The sequence below is a fragment of the Vitis vinifera genome, chromosome 14 (genome assembly GCF_030704535.1).
Source record: "Vitis vinifera cultivar Pinot Noir 40024 chromosome 14, ASM3070453v1".
NCBI classification, from domain to species: Eukaryota; Viridiplantae; Streptophyta; class Magnoliopsida; order Vitales; family Vitaceae; genus Vitis; species Vitis vinifera.
Window position 1 is genome coordinate 3,809,964 of NC_081818.1, and position 9,887 is coordinate 3,819,850.

A 9,887-nucleotide genomic window follows, 5' to 3' on the forward strand; every position below is an offset into this window, starting at 1 on the left:
ACCCAATACTTTTAAAACTTCACTAATTATAAACCCATATTTGGTTCAAACCATCAGGCCCAATCCAATAAAATTAAAACTTATAAATCTTTCTCTTGGGCCATGCCTCCCAGCCCAATTTGCTGGCTTACTTGGCTTGAAAAGCATGCTGCAAGGTCTCTATTTATAGAGCACTTGAAGCACATGGAATTCATGTGCTTTCGATGTGGGACTGGGAATAGTCTTACATGGCCTTTTTGAGGGCTGGAAGCATGAGGGCTGGACTTTTGCAATGTTGTTAAAATATATATATAATAAGACTTAAGATTAATGTTTTTATTTCAAATTTTTATCATATAAAATCTTTAAAGAAATGTAAATATTTAAATTCTTATTTATTTTTATAATAATAATTATAAAAAATAATATAAACTAATTAATAGAATAATTTTAAAACAATAAAATACAAAAAAGAAAGATAAAATTAAATATTATAAATTTTTTCAACTTAAATATATCTTCATTCTTAAATATTACATATTTCTATTTAATAAAATTTAAAATATTAAACTTTATCATTTAATTTAATATACCAAATATAAAAATCAAACATTATTAAAACTTATAATTTTATATATTTTTAATTTTTATAATTATTTTTAATTTTATATAATATATAAATTATATATTTATTACATCACCGATTCGACCACCGGTCCGACCAGTGAACCGTGAATCGGTAATTTTTCCGGTTCGATGACCGGTCCGATTCTGAAAACATTGGGTCCAACTAACATTCAGTCACCGTCCTTGTTTTCGTAAGTGAGTACATCCTCAGAGCCATGGAAAAGATCCATTAGTCAACTCTCACTCAGACCATCTCGAATAGGAACTCCATTAGAACCGCATTGCCCAATTGTAAAGCAGCTGAACATCTTTTCTAGAGCTGAAGAGAGTTCCATATAGGTGCAGTATAATTTGAGATCAACTTTCCTAAGGTATGGAGCACCATCCATATTGACCTTGGCGTAAAGACACCTGGATCCTAACTTGCCTTCTGCACCCTCATTATTCTTTGGAAGATTAGATGCCATTGAATTCTTTCGGAAATACCGAATTGGTGGCCACCCTACTACCTGTGCTTTTGCAGCAGGAGCAGAAATCTGAGGCTTTTTCTCATGCTGGGCTTTGGCGACTGGGAGACGACGTCGTTCTTGACTGGAGTACCCAAACTCGAGTATTGATCGTTGCTCTCCGACCCACCGAGATGCTTCCCACCACCATTTCCACCTCTGGGAGAGAACAAGCCACCACCTTTGGCCAAATCAGTCTCGGATCCACCACTCCCGGAGAAGATCCACTTGCCGGAACCACCATCAATGGCTTCAGAGAAGCCTCTCTTGGCACCAGAGACCAAGTTCTTCAGCACCCCAAGTGGGTATGGTAATGGATGTGAAGAAGTGAGCAGCGAGATTGAGGAGATGGGTATGAAAAGGAGGCGGCCATGCATGGCTATGCATGGCCATGCGAAAGTGAGGGGAATGGGTATAATGGGCATGGAAAATGGGTGTGATTGGTGGGTTTGAAGGATGGGGATGAGTGAAGGAAGGCCATGTGCATGGGATGGGTACGAAAGCATGACCACGACCACGGGTAGTGAGAGAAAAATCGGTATGAAAGGTGGTCATGCTTGCATGGTTCCCATGCATGTGTGGAGATTCATACACGGGGAGAAAATGAAGGAAAAGGAATGAGGAACGAGCTAGGTGGAGGACGTGAAGGATGGAAGGGTGGTGAGGTGAGAAAGGTGGTGGGTATGAAAGCGGCCAAGTGTGGCCACGGGTAATGAGAGAAAGATGAGAAAGGTAGGCTTAGGGGGGTATGGGAAAAACGGAAATGCATGGGGTTATGGGTATGGTTTTGGTGGAATGGATAATGAACGGCGAGGGAGGTGTTTGATGGGTATGAGAGGGTTTAGAGAGAAATGGGCTTACGGGTTTAGTAGTGAGTAGAAGTGGCCATGGGGATGGCCATGCGCGCATGGTTCTCATGCATGTGGGTAGGTGACTTTGGGATTCCAATGGGAATGAGCACGACACGAGTATGGTGGTTGCGATGGAGGGTGGTGAGTGGTGGAATGAGCATTGGAGATGGATGTGGTGTAGAGAGAGAAAAGGTGGTGAAAAAGAAAATGAGTAAGTTGGGTATTGGTGGGTGATGAAGGGCGATGAAAGAAAATGAATGATGGAAGCATGGAAATGGAAATGGGAATGGATTTGATGAGGCTTGAAGGTTGGATAGGAAGGTGGTAGGATGGTGGAAGAAATGGGTTCGTGGGTGTCGATATGGGTATGGTGAGGTATGAGGTTTGAAAGGTGGCGAGAAGGCATAGGTGTGTGATTAGTGATATGGGAAGAGTGCAAATGACTGTGATGCTGAAGCGGAATAATGGATATTGGAATAAAGGTTGGCCATGTTCGCAATGAGCCTCTTATATGCCTGAAGATAATCATGCACAGAACCCCTATGCGTACTGCAGAGGGGGTTAGGTTCCTTCAGCGGCTCCTCACAATGCTGTTCAGAGCAGGACCCAGACATGTCACCTTTGTTCTCTAGTCCAAGCCCAATCAATTTCAGGTCCCTAATAAGAACCACACACTGATCTTTAAGCTTTGCAAATTCCTGAAAGGAGTTCAGTGAATCAATTAGTGGGATGGCCTCTGACTGTAAATTTGAGGAATCACTCTGAATTAAATTCATCTCCTCAGGTGTGCCAAGCATCTTCACGTTTTTCGAGAAGGTCGTATATGAATCGCCAATGTGCTGTGGTTTTGATATGGCTACTGAGGGTTCCACCAACTCAAGGTTCACAACAAAAAGAATTGCTGGTCGGGATGCTGATGAAAAGGTTGGAACCAATAGTTTCAATATTGCTTTTGGAGGGACAATCTTTCCCCTCGCATGCACAAAGGCAGGAACCATAGCAGTGAGACCTGGAATGTGCTGGGCAGATGGCTCTTTAGCTATAGTTGATACATTGATCTCTATTAAAAAGATTCGACTGTATAATGGCCCATCGGTATACATCATTTACAATAAAGAACACTCCCAGCAGTTTGAGATATCATAAACATACATGGTCTTCGAACCATGGCGTCTCAGAAACTTGGGATTCCATATCAAGCGGAATTCAACCCTCAAGAATAATCCCAATGGCGAATAAATTCTTGCAAGACCCAGTGGCTGCAACAATCTCCTTTCATATTTCGACCTCTATGGAATTCTACCACGAATCACCCTTGTTCATACAATTCCAGCTTTTGTCCACAAGGAAGAGAGATGAGCCATCTCTTACAGGAATACCATTCCTCCAGGACGAATCAAAGCAAGAACTTAGACTCAGCAACCAACTCACCATAAACTACTAGGTTTACCTTCAATCCAATTTCTCCCAACTTTACAGTCTTGAATGCACGTTCAGAGGAAAACAGAGGAATCAAAGAGTAACAACAGGAAAAGAATATGAAGCCTTTAACAATCACGTTGGACCCATTTCATCATTTTTTTTTTAGAGGTTCAGCAATCAGTGAGTTAAAAAAAACAGAGAATATTTACAAGAACAGAGCGTAAAAGACGGCAAGTTCTTCAAACATTAAACCAAAAAAAAATCACTGAACCACCACAACCCAACTAACGGAATTAAAAGAAAACCAAAGAGAATGAGATATGAAAGGCATGAAGAATGAAAACATACGTGGAAACCATAGTAATCAAACCTGAAAGTCTCTTCCTCAGCTGGGTGTTTTTGGGCCGTAACTCACTGCTCCGTCCCGGGTAAATATTCAGCTCGGAATCCCTCTCAAAAGGGTGCTCTCTTAGCGATCGCCTTCCCCTCTCTCCCTAACTCTCCTCCCAAAATATCTCTGAAAAACTCAAAAACCTCCCCCCTGACCTCCTGCAACTGGCTTTCTCTACAAGCCATCACCTTCTTCACTGTGCCTCATCCAGGGAAGATGTCATCCTCTCCAACCACCACCATGGGCGAGCTGCTGGTGCTCACCACACGTCCGTGCATGGAGCTTCATGGGAGGTGTCCCCCCATGCAGCTGGCTTCCTCAACCATGAATCGCCACGTGGCTCCTCGAGAACCCTCCACCTGCAAAGAAAGCAACCTGTAGAAACGTGAGAAAACCAGCCCCAAACGGGGGTCTACAACATGCCTTTTATTTTATTTTATTTTTTTCCCAACTAACCGAGGCTCAAAATTCTCACTTATATTTACAAATCCCCATTTTATAATTTGTGTGTGATTCATCACCACTCTAATCACTACCTTTACATTGTTGTAGAACCTCCATCTCACACATGTATGCATGCACAGAGTACGTACACTTTTCTAGTAATGGATGGATAAAAACTATTTTTATGCATGCTTCCACGTATTACTAACCTTGGTTGCAAATTGCAATATGTGATTGCTTTTATTTTTTTCTTCTAACTCATGCATTCACTTGTGCACACAATTCATTGTTTCCAATTTCAATTCTTCCAGAATTGGAGGACCATAGAAGATGTCAGCAAAAGTGGTTTGCATGATGAGTTTCTATTCTTTTTTTATTGTCTAAGGTCATCCTAATAATGGATTATTAATATTATGTAATTGGTTTATATGATGAGTACTTTCTCTTCTTCTTTTATTGTGTCTAAGGTCATCCTAGCTAATAATGGATTAGTATTATGTAATTGAGCCTGGGATGTCAGCTATTGACGCATATGTATATCTTTGGAGTTGTTGGTATATATTTATATTATTATGAATGTCCATGTTTGTGTTGTGTTGTCTTATATTTTGTGATAGATATTGCAATTTGCAAACGAAATTATGGGTACCTAAGGCAACATAATTTGCTTTGTAGATATTCATGTAAGAAGAAACGAGGATATGCTACAATTTTAGGAAATTTAAAAGAAATGAGCATTGGCCTTTGGAATCATGGTTAATAGCATCCCCTCCATAATTGAAAATGCATTATATATTAATGGTTTGAAACACATTTTGCGCATATAGCACTTTGATGACAAATGTTTTAAGAGTTTCTTTTGATCCATCTTTATTAATTTTAAAATATTTGTATACAAATAACTTATTCTCAATAAAATTTATTTATTGAGAATCCATATATATATGTAGTGATATCCTTATATAATCTTTGATCAATCTAACCTCTTTGTTGACAATTTGTTTAGGTTAATGATGGGCTTTGAAGTGGAAGAAAAAAATTAATCATAGCTTGGATAAAAAAAAATATAAAAAACAGAAGAAAGTTTTACTTTGTAAACTGATTTTTCTTGAGGGTCAAGCTGAAATTAAACACCACCTTCATTTGTGAGCAAACCAAGTGGGAGGATGGAAGGGGCTCCACAAAAACCCAGCAGAGGCCTACTCAGTAGAGCCCATTTGGCTCAAGGGCCCCAAGGATCCATTTAATGCATGGCCCAATTGCAAACACCCCTGGAAAAAAATTAAAAAATACATCAACATTAGAATAGTGTGCTAGCATTGAAATAGCAAGCCATAACACAACTGCTTGCTCTCTGTTGTCATAGGGGTTGCACATAAGAGGAGAATGAGCAAGAGTTATACAACCGGCTACCTCCACTTGGATGGAGTCCTTTCCTAGTAAAAACTCATGTTTTGGTTATGTAACCAGACAACAATTATAGGCTATTTAATTTAAGTAATTAAGTAGATTAAGTATACTTGTTAAAGTAAATTATAACTAAAAACCATTTTTAACTTTTAAGTGTTAAGTTAAAATAGTTGATTTGTTTTTAATCTCAATTTTTTTTTTACCTAATTTGTCCACACTAGTGAGTATATTTTGAAATTATAATTTCACATTTGTGACTCATTTTTTATAATAAATATATTAAAGTAATCTTATGCATCTATAATTTTAACATTAATGAAAATGAAAATAAGTTAAAATCAGTTAGGATAAATATTAATTAAAATTAATGTGTGTCGATGACTTATAATAAATTTTAAGTTAACTTAATGTTGAATGCAATTTGCTACTAAACGTCAATTTATTTTTAATTTTTTACTTATTTACTAATGTTTTTACTTGAAAAAAAAAAGTCAAAATATATGACTTTTCCCTTTCTATAAATTTTACTATCATGAAAATTACAAGATGATTAATGATAATAAAAAAATTAAAACTTAGAAAAAATTATTGAGATTTATTCGATGACTATTATTATTGAATGTTTGAATTAAAAATAAATTAGAAATACACACAATTATCTTGGAAATAGTGAGTAGCATAGTTGTGATACAATTCATTTACATTGTCGTAAACATAATGTAGCACAGTTGTAAACACCAAGAATAGTATTATTATAAATATTTCAAAAAATAAGGACAAATATAATAAATGATATAAATGTAAATATGATAAATGATATTATAAATATTTTAAGAAATGAGGTCGTGGACCCTGTATTTTGCAATATACATTCCCACTCAATGATGTGACTCATTTTTTTATTTATTTGATGAAAAATATGATTTTTAGAAAATACTTGGAGTTGCCACTTATTTTTGTTTTATTTATACAAAATAAGAAAGAAAACCTTAAGTGTGACTCCTTATTTGAAAAAGACAGTTTATGGAAAACCAAAATCGGGTTGGGGAGTCAGGTTACCTATTGAGAAGGTACGATGGTGAGTCATAATACCCCTTTAAGCCCTATAATAAGGTCTCTACTAAATAAAGTGAGACAAGTATGACAATTGATAAGGAAATTAATTGATACCAATGAAATGATCAAATAATTAAACAAATCGAACATGAGAACGAATAAATAAATGAAATAGGAGTGGGAGTGTACCTTAGCAGAAAATAAGAATATGCTATCATGGAAATAAGGTTAGTTCATAATGATAAAATTAGTACATGCATGTCAAAGTGTAGGACAAAGATCAAACAATATTCATTAAGTATAGCAGTTGACAATTAGAAGATAAAACTCATATGTAGGCCCCCCACCAAAGCCCAATTGATTTTGCATGAATTAATCTCATAAATTTCATTGTTTCTGGAGTTATGAAAATTCGTTCATACTTATTAAAAATAGTGAAAAATGTGAAAATTATTAAAAACCAAAGAAAATTACAAGATGCATGCCTGAATAAAATATGGCAGCAAGTTTATTAAAAATTAGGTTTTGGTGACTTAGGATTTTAATGAAGAAAAGAAAAAGAAAGAAATAAGAAAATAATAATAATAATAATAATAATAATAATAATAATAATAATAATAATAACAAATAAATAAATAAAAGTAAAATAATAAAATAAATAAATAATTAGATAAAAGATAAATAAATTAATTATTTAAATTAGATGAATAAACAAATTAATAAATAAATTTAAAAGATTTAAAACCATTTGAAAGACAGAATTTTGAAAATAAGTGTGAGGGATTAAAAAGATGAGGACATGTGGCCTTTGAGATTGCATGCTGAGGGTGGCCATGCATTCTCATGCGGAAATGGGCCCTAGGATGGAATTAAAATTATTTGAAAACCCCGGAATTTTGAAAATTATTTGAAAATTGAAGTCTTAAAAATTAAATTTAAAATTTTGAAAACTAAATTTTGAAAATTGAAGTTTTGAAAATTATTTGAAAATTGAAATTTTGAAAAATTAAAGTTTTGAAAATTAAACTTAAAAATTGGAGTTTTGAAAATTAAATTGAAAATTGGAGTTTTGGAAATTATTTGAAAATGGAAATCTTGAAAATTAAATTTAAGAATTGGAATTTTGAAAAATTATTTGAAAATGGAAGTTTTGGAAATTAAAATTGAAATTTGGAATTTTGAAAAATTATTTGAAAATGGAAGTTTTGAAAACTAAATTTGAAAATTGGAAAAAATGGAAGTTTTGAAAATTGGAATCTTGGAAAATTATTTGAGAATGGAATTTTGGAAAATTATTTGAAAATATAATTTTTGAAAATTGGAATTTTGGAAAATTATTTGAAAATGTAAGTTTTGAAAATTGGAATGTTGGAAAATTAAACTTTGATATCAAAAAATGAAGAATTAAAAAAAGGATGAGATGTGGTCATTGGGTGGTGCACTAGAAGGGTGGCCATGCATGGCCAATGCAAAAATGGGAAAGATATAAAGGGGTTGGTGGGGCCATTTTTGGCTGGTTAAGAAGTGGGCCATTCTAATACTTGGTTAATCTGCTCTAGTGTTTCTCTTCTGTGAACAATTTTAATAGCAACATTTTGGTTCTTATACTTTCCTTCATACACTTTGGCATGAGCACCTTCTCCAATTCTCGGTCCAATGAACAATAGCTTAGGATGGACCAACCACTTGGCATCTAAATTGAACTTCTCTGACTCATAGAACCCATTCCCATATCCCATCTTTCCCCGTAAATCAATAGTTGAATTAACATCCATTCACTAACCAAACCAATACCCTTGTATTCATCACTAATTTGAAGTAAACCAACTACAAAAAATTGTGAAATGGTGAAGTACAGGACGACATGAACTGCTCGGTTTTACAAACCCATCTCATTCCCGAAGATTTAAAAAAAAAAACAAAATTTGAGAAATGCTTTTGTTGAGGAGGCAAATAATAGAACCCCACATGTTTCAGAAACACCCACCAACAATCCTAGAAAAGAAAAATAAAATAAAGCAAAACCTAAGAAACAGTGTCAGAAACAAAGCATTTAAAGCTCTCTTGGGCATGGAGGGAGCCAAGAAAACTGAGAAGGGAAGGTAGAGATATAGAGGAAAACTGAAAACCCAGATTGGAAAAGAGATTTGGAAAAATGGGACCCGTACAACTTCTTTCTCTGTATCATGCCCAAAATCTAAGAAACTCCCAAGGCGATGAACTATTCAAGCTCGACTCTAAGAATTTAAATCTAAAAATAAATCTAGAAGGGATGGTGCATCACTCTCTAATGGAACAACATGTAGTTTCAATGCATATGAAATTTGGATAATGACAAAAATCATCATCTCTAAGGAAGAACTTCCCCATTCGGTTTCCTAAACTACAACCCAAAAAAAATCATCTGCAATCAATACGTGGTCTAGCAAACGTACCTAAAAATGCTCTCCTCCAGTAAAACTAGTTGGACTTCAAGTTGCTCTATTTATTCTCCTAAGCTTACATCAAAACCACAACAAACCCAACCCCTCTCTCTTTTCATCCTGCCCTCTTTTCCTCTATTTTTTTTCCAGATATCCCCTTGTTTTCTTTTTCTCCCTAATAAAATCCCAGTCAGTTCTACTTCTCCCTTATTCTCCTATGTTTCTTTCTCACACCCCCTCAAAACCTCTCCTTAAAAATCCTCTTCTTCCTCCTCTATTTTTGTTTCTCTTCCAAGTCTCTATTAATTTCACTACTCACCCTTTAGCAAAAAGGTCACCATCCTCAACCACCACCATGGCGAGGAGGTGATGTCTTCGCCACAGTCTATGCATGCAACTCACTTGGAAACCATCCCTCCGCTCCAACAACATGTTGCCAGCTCCTTCCTGTTCAAAGGAAAATCTCTTGGTCCACAAGAAGGGTCTACAGAGGTTAAACAATGTGTCACAACCAATGTTTTCAGAACCGGACTGATCATTGAATCGGAAAAGTTACCAATTCATGATTCACTAGTCGAACCAACGATTGAACCATGGTCAGACCGGCGGTTGAACCGCGATCAAACTAGTGACATCATAAATATATAATTTATATATTATTGAAATTAAAATAATTATAAAAATATAAATAATATAATTTATATATTCGCGTGAATAAGATGTAATAGTTTTGGAATTATTGTGAGAATCAAATTATTTTATGAAATTATTGTTTTAA

General features: G+C 35.2%; 1 pseudogene; it reads right to left on the reverse strand.

The window, feature by feature from the left end:
• Positions 1–671: 671 nt before the first annotated feature.
• Positions 672–1,773, reverse strand: LOC100260672 (auxin-responsive protein IAA27-like; annotated as a pseudogene).
• Positions 1,774–9,887: the final 8,114 nt, after the last annotated feature.